Source organism: Alexandromys fortis, unplaced genomic scaffold (assembly GCF_014885135.2).
Source record: "Alexandromys fortis isolate MF-2015 unplaced genomic scaffold, M_Fortis_MF-2015_v1.1 scaffold_69, whole genome shotgun sequence".
Classification (NCBI taxonomy): domain Eukaryota; kingdom Metazoa; phylum Chordata; class Mammalia; order Rodentia; family Cricetidae; genus Alexandromys; species Alexandromys fortis.
This window is the reverse complement of record NW_026067951.1, coordinates 3,092,710-3,098,587: the sequence shown is the minus strand read 5'-3', so window position 1 is coordinate 3,098,587 and position 5,878 is coordinate 3,092,710. Positions and strand designations below refer to the sequence as shown.

Here is a 5,878-nt window from a genome sequence, read left to right as displayed (position 1 = left end):
TTTGGGTTCTCCTTCTTATTTAGCTTCTCTAAGAACCCGAATTATAGGCTCACTGTCCTTTATTTATGGCTAGAAACCAAATATGAGTGAGTACATCCCTTGTTCCTCTTTTTGGGTCTGGCTTACCTCACTCAGGATGGTGTTTTCTATTTCCATCCATTTGCCTGCAAACTTCAAGAGGTCCTTGTTTTTTACTGCTGAGTAGGACTCGTCCCTCCCTTTCTGTAAGGAACCCGGGGCCTTGTGCGTACCTCCCAGCTGCTCTGACATGAGCTCCGTGTCCCCAGCCGTTGTTTTGTTCTTTTGCACAGTTGTCTTCTGATGCCGCCCAGAGCCCTTGGCACTCAGAGACGTGTTCTTACACCCAGCCTCTGTATTTTCCCTGAATGCCTAGCACACTGCGTAATGCAGAGTTTGGGTCACCTTTAAAAAAAATGTCCTAAGCAGTGCAAGTGCCTCTGTGGTCACCGAGGGCGTCTGCTTTCCTGAATGTTTGTGTTACTGAAAAGCCTTGAGAATGCTCGTTCATATTTTCTCCCTCTGGATTTCTTCTTTAAACCATCGCTCTTTTCCATGTGTGGGTTACTCATCGTTCGGATTAGCCAGCATGAATTTTTAGTCCATGGGCTTCACTGCACTTCCTCGCTAGTCTGTTTTCAGGCTCTTAACTGAATGTGGAAGATGAATTGTAGGAGACATAGCTTTAGGACTTTGAAACAGCCCTTAGTTCCATAGTGTGGAAAGAAAATATGAATGATGAATGATTATGAATGGTCCACCCTTCTATTAGTTGGGTAACCAAGGTTGGCTGTGTCTAACCAAGGCTGGCTGTGTCTGTAGGTTTCCCATTGATTTTTCTGTTGCTTTTTCTGCTTAGCATTCTCTCATTCTTTCCAGTGTGGCTTCTTGCAGTCTTGAGATTATCCCCAGAAACAGTGTGTATCTGATCTTTTCTTTTTTGCACATATATATGCAGGTGTATGTGCAGATGTGCATATGTATATGTACACGTGTAATATGGAGGCCAAAGGTCAACCTTAGGTGTGGTTCTTCAGGAAGTGTCAACCTTGTTTGTTGAGACAGTGTCTCTCATTGTTCCCCCAGGGCTCTGAGATTAGGCTAGGCTGGTTGGCTAAAGAATTCCAGAATCCACCTGTGCCTGCCTCTCCAGTGCTAGGAGTACAAGGGTGTGCACCACACCCATCTCTTTTAGATGTGAGTTCTGGGAATCAAACCCGCTCCTCATTCTTGTGTGGCAAATGCTTTGATGGTTGAACTATCTTCATAACCCTTTCCTTTTCCTCTCTCTCTCTCTCTCTCTCTCTCTCTCTCTCTCTCTCTCTCTCTCCCTCTTCTTTCTCTCTCTCTCTCTCTCTCTCTCTCTCTCTCTCTCTCTCTCTCTCTCTCTCTCTCTCTCCCCACAAAAACTGAGCCCTTTAACAATTTCATGATTGTATTTTGTTCCCTTTTGCATGCCAGTTTATAGAAAGCCAGAAGATACTGCTTTGGTTTGCATTATTTTCTTCAGAAAACGTGATGTCCATTGAAACAAAAACTTCTAGGCATTTACAGTTAGTGCCTCCTGACTTTTTATCCCTCAGAATTTGACAGGCTCTTTGTCTCTATGTCCCAGATTCGTTGACTCTGAGGTGAAAGTCCTTGTCCTCAGTGGATTGGCCAAGCTTCCTGAGTAAAAAGAAGCCCCACGGTTCCCTTTTGCCAACATCTATTTTTTGCGGTACTAGGTGTTCTGAAGAGGCACAAGGCTGGTGTAGTGGGGAGGTGTGAGGATTGTATGATAAGAGAAACGAGGTTTAGCCTTCTGGTCACTGCTTCCCGGGACACTCGGCTGCATGAAAGGTCATTTATTGAGTATACCACCCTGTGGATTAAATCCTAATTGACAGATTAGAGGAACTGACTGGCCTCAAGTCACGTGATGGATATGTCCTCAGGAAAGATTTGAACTTACATCTGTCTAAAGAAATTTCTAGAAGGCTGTGTTCACCTTCCAGCAAAATGAGATGGGAGCTATGCATCTCCTCTAGGATGTGGCCTGTAGACTTCTCCACTGGTTTGTTTCAGTAGGCTCCCGGTGGGGGGGGGGGGACCTTCCTGGGGTTCTGGGTTGATTCTTTGGTTCTGTTGCTGTTGCATGGTCAGAATGTTGCCCTTCCCCTGGGCTTGCCCCTGAGCTCTGGAAGAGCCTTCATCTCCGTCTGCAGTGGAGTGTGCTGGGTCTGGAAACTGACCTGGTGTAAACTTGTCAAAATCCCTGTGTCGAGGAAAGAAGTGGGCTTAATTTCATTTTATGGGTCAAGAATACATTTTCTTATTGTTTTGCTATTTTGATCCGATCCTGGCAAAATGAAGCAAGTCCCCTCCCCATCCCCCCGCCCTGTGTGTGTGTGTGTGTGTGTGTGTGTGTGTATGTGTGTGACTACGGAAGCTGGAGAATAGCCTTACCTGCTGTGTCTTGTTGCTTTTACACCTTCATATTTTAGACAAGGTTCTCAAAATGTTCTGTATTTTGTAATTTGAGTTCATTGGCTTGGAACTCATCTGGCAGCCTGGCTACTGCCATCTATCCAGCAGCGTGCACCTCCAGGTCTGGCGGTTTTGTGTGGGTTCAGGGAATTGAAGTCAGGCCATCTTGCATATAAGGCAAACACTGTAGTGCCTGAGTTAACTTCCAGGCAAAGGAAGGTATTTGTAACACATTCAGAGACCAGAGACTTCCAGCTAATTTGCACAGCAGCAGCAGCAAAACTCTAAATAAAACCCAACTCCAGCCCTTTCTCTGGGTTCCAGCAAAGTGTAGTGGTCGCTGGAGCTGGGCACCTGCATGCCATCCGCAGTTTAGCTGCCCATCAAGATAGGGTGGCAGGAAATTCAGTTATATATCCAGAAGTGCAAAGAAGTCGGTGAGTGTTCTCAAATGGCTAAACACATACGGGACTGCCGTGACGTCCCTGCCCCACCCCCACCTCCACCCACCGCCCCCCTTGTTTGAGACAGAGTTTCACTGTGTAGTCGTGGATGTCCTGGAACTCTGTAGACCTGAATGGCCTAGAACTCAGAGAGCCTCTTGCCTCTGCCTCCCGAGTGCTGGGATTAAAGGCGTGCGTCACCACCACTGCCTGGCTAGTCCCTGTCCCTTTTGCGTGACCTGGTTATTAAACTGGCCGCTTATCTCAACTGACTATGACAGATAATTTTTAAAAGTTAACTTCTTCTTTGACAATTTCCTACGTGTATTTAATACTAATTCTCGTATACTCGTTCCACTACCCCCTTGTTCTTTCACCCTGACCAACTGACCCCTCCTCCTCCCACCAAGTCTCCATTCCACTTTCATCTTTTTTTTTTCTTTTGTGGCCCCCTGGTCTTAATGAGAGTTGCTCACAGGGGCGCGGTGTGGAGATATCCACCGGAGCATGAGTGAATCACCAGTGGTTACACCACTTCCTGTCCTCCAGCAGCAGCCCCTGACTGTCATGAGCTCCCTCGAGTGGGTCTGGGCCCTGGGAGCCCCTTCCCCATCTGTGATTAAACACTTAGTGGTTCTGTCTCGTGTTTGCCTTCTGCAGCAGCCACAGCTCTCTGAATTCGTGAGTGCCGCCACCACAGCTCTAGCCCGGGGCTGTGTTTTATGGTTCCATCCCTGGTGCCTGGCTGGCACATTCTTTCCGCCTGCTTTTCCACGGTGCTCACTGAGCCTTGAAGAGGGTGATATGGGCATCCAGACCAAGGCTAAGCACTCACAGTCACGTGTTCTCAACACTTTGCCCAGCCTGAATCTCCGCATTAACCAGCATCCCTTGCAAAGAGTACTTCTTTGCTTAGCCTGAGGGAAGAACAGTAGTTTATGGGCATAAACGTAAATATTTAGGAGGCTGGGAAAAATATGTTTTGATGCCAAGCACATTGCCCTCACATAAAGTATTTTATCTTATTCTAGTTTGAAAATTTTTTTCTAAAGCAGTTTTTTTCCCTTTTCATATCACAGTGCATTATAAATGTTACTCAAAATGTTATTAAACTCAGTGACTTTTTCTCAGGGCTCCTTAACTTTGAAGAATCATTATTATTGTGTATAAATGACTCATCATATTATGTACCTCAAGCAGTTTTTTCATATTCTCAATAATTGGAAAGCACCAGGAGAAAAGCAATAGGAAAATTAAATATGTGGAACATTCACTCTGCGAAGAAAGAGCTCCCAGCTTGATAGGCGTTACTCACGGTTTCTGTTTAGGATATGTTTTGAAATCTGTTTCTCTAATGATTTGTGTGGAAGGTGACCTTTTCCTGTTGTCACGGGAACTTCTTAGCAATGAGAAGCGGTTAAAACTGTAACTAATGTTGAGTTAACATCCAGAGGTCCCGGAAGCCAAACTGTTTAATGTTCCGGTTTGATTCCCATTTTGCCTACAGTTCATCCTGAGCAATCTCCCAATAGGAGCAACTGAGCTCACAGATACCTGTGCCTCAGTCTTCTGGAGACCAGAGTGACCTCTGAGGCTCTGGACATACATCCCCCGGGGGCAAGTTTTGGAGATGCTCCGCCTATTCAAGGGCATGGGCCCACATGTGCACATGCTACATTCAGTATCTCAAATACTCTTTCTGACTTGAAATTCTCTCTCTCTATGTGTGTGTGCTATGAACATTTGTGTGTGTGTGCATACACTTGTGTGTATATGTATACATGTAGAGGTCAAAGGCCAGCACAAGGTGTCTTCCTTGTCATCTTAATTTTTTAAGCCAAGGTCTTTTGCTAAACTTAGAGGTTCCTGATCAACAAGACTACCTGGTCAGTAAGTCCCAGGGATCCTCCCCTGTTTGCCTCTCCAGTGCTGGGATTACAAGCATGAGTCCCTGTGCCCAGCTTTTTTTTTTTTTTTTTTTTTTCTTTTTCGAGACAGGGTTTCTCTGTGGCTTTGGAGCCTGTCCTGGAACTAGCTCTTGTGGACCAGGCTGGTCTCTTTTTTTTTCTTTTCTCCCTCTCTCTCTTTTTTTTTTGGTTTTTCGAGACAGGGTTTCTCTGTGGCTTTGGAGCCTGTCCTGGAACTAGCTCTTGTGGACCAGGCTGGTCTCGAACTCACAGAGATCCGCCTGCCTCTGCCTCCCGAGTGCTGGGATTAAAGGCGTGCGCCACCACTGCTCAGCTGTGCCCAGCTTTTTATTGAACGCTAGGCACTGGAACCCATGTCCTCATGCTTCCTTATATGGCAGATGCTTTACTAAATACGCCATCTCTCCAGCCCTTCCAACTTTAAATTCTTAGTATATTCTTGACTATGATTCCCTCCGTCATTCGTGTTTTGCATTGTGCTTCTCACACAATGAAGTACAGGGCCTTATTGCGGAGTCTGGGGATAGGGGTGTAAGTGACAGATACATCAGCACTTGATTGAGGCAATTTTCAGTGAAGGTGGGATGGGGACCCAGTAACAAGGCATCCGAGGACGGGGGACTTGGTTTGTCAATCAAGGGCTTGCTCTGCAAGCATGGGGACTTGAGTTCAAATTCCAAAACTCACATTTAAAAAGCAAACAAAACCCAAAACCGGTTGATGTAGCGTGGGCTTTTAATCCCAGCACCAGAAAGATGGAGACAGGTGGCTGGTTAGCCTAGGTGGATTGGCAGGCTATGTTGAAATAGGAGCGGCGGGGTTGCGTCCCCAACACCCCAGCCGCTTGGATACCTCATGCCCGAAATAACAACACACAAACTGTATTCATTTAAAGAACTGCTTGGCCCATGAACTCTAACCCTTACAGGCTAATTCTCGCCCCTGGACTAGCCCATTTCTAATAATGTTTGTAAGCACGCCAAGGTGCGCTTACCGGGAAGATTCTAGCCTAAGTCCATC

The 5,878-nt window shown here is 46.2% G+C and overlaps 1 protein-coding gene and 1 long non-coding RNA gene across 4 annotated transcripts in view; one reads left to right on the top strand and one right to left on the bottom strand.

Moving 5' to 3' along the window:
* LOC126506789 (uncharacterized) overlaps window positions 1-5,872 on the bottom strand; it is a 75,972-nt gene extending 70,100 nt beyond the window's left edge. The window contains exon 1 of the long non-coding RNA XR_007593330.1: window positions 5,711-5,872. This is a non-coding gene — a long non-coding RNA (uncharacterized lncRNA). The remainder of the gene's footprint in view (window positions 1-5,710) is intronic.
* Camk1d (calcium/calmodulin dependent protein kinase ID) overlaps window positions 1-5,878 on the top strand; it is a 400,857-nt gene that overhangs the window by 16,998 nt on the left and 377,981 nt on the right. The window lies entirely within an intron of this gene.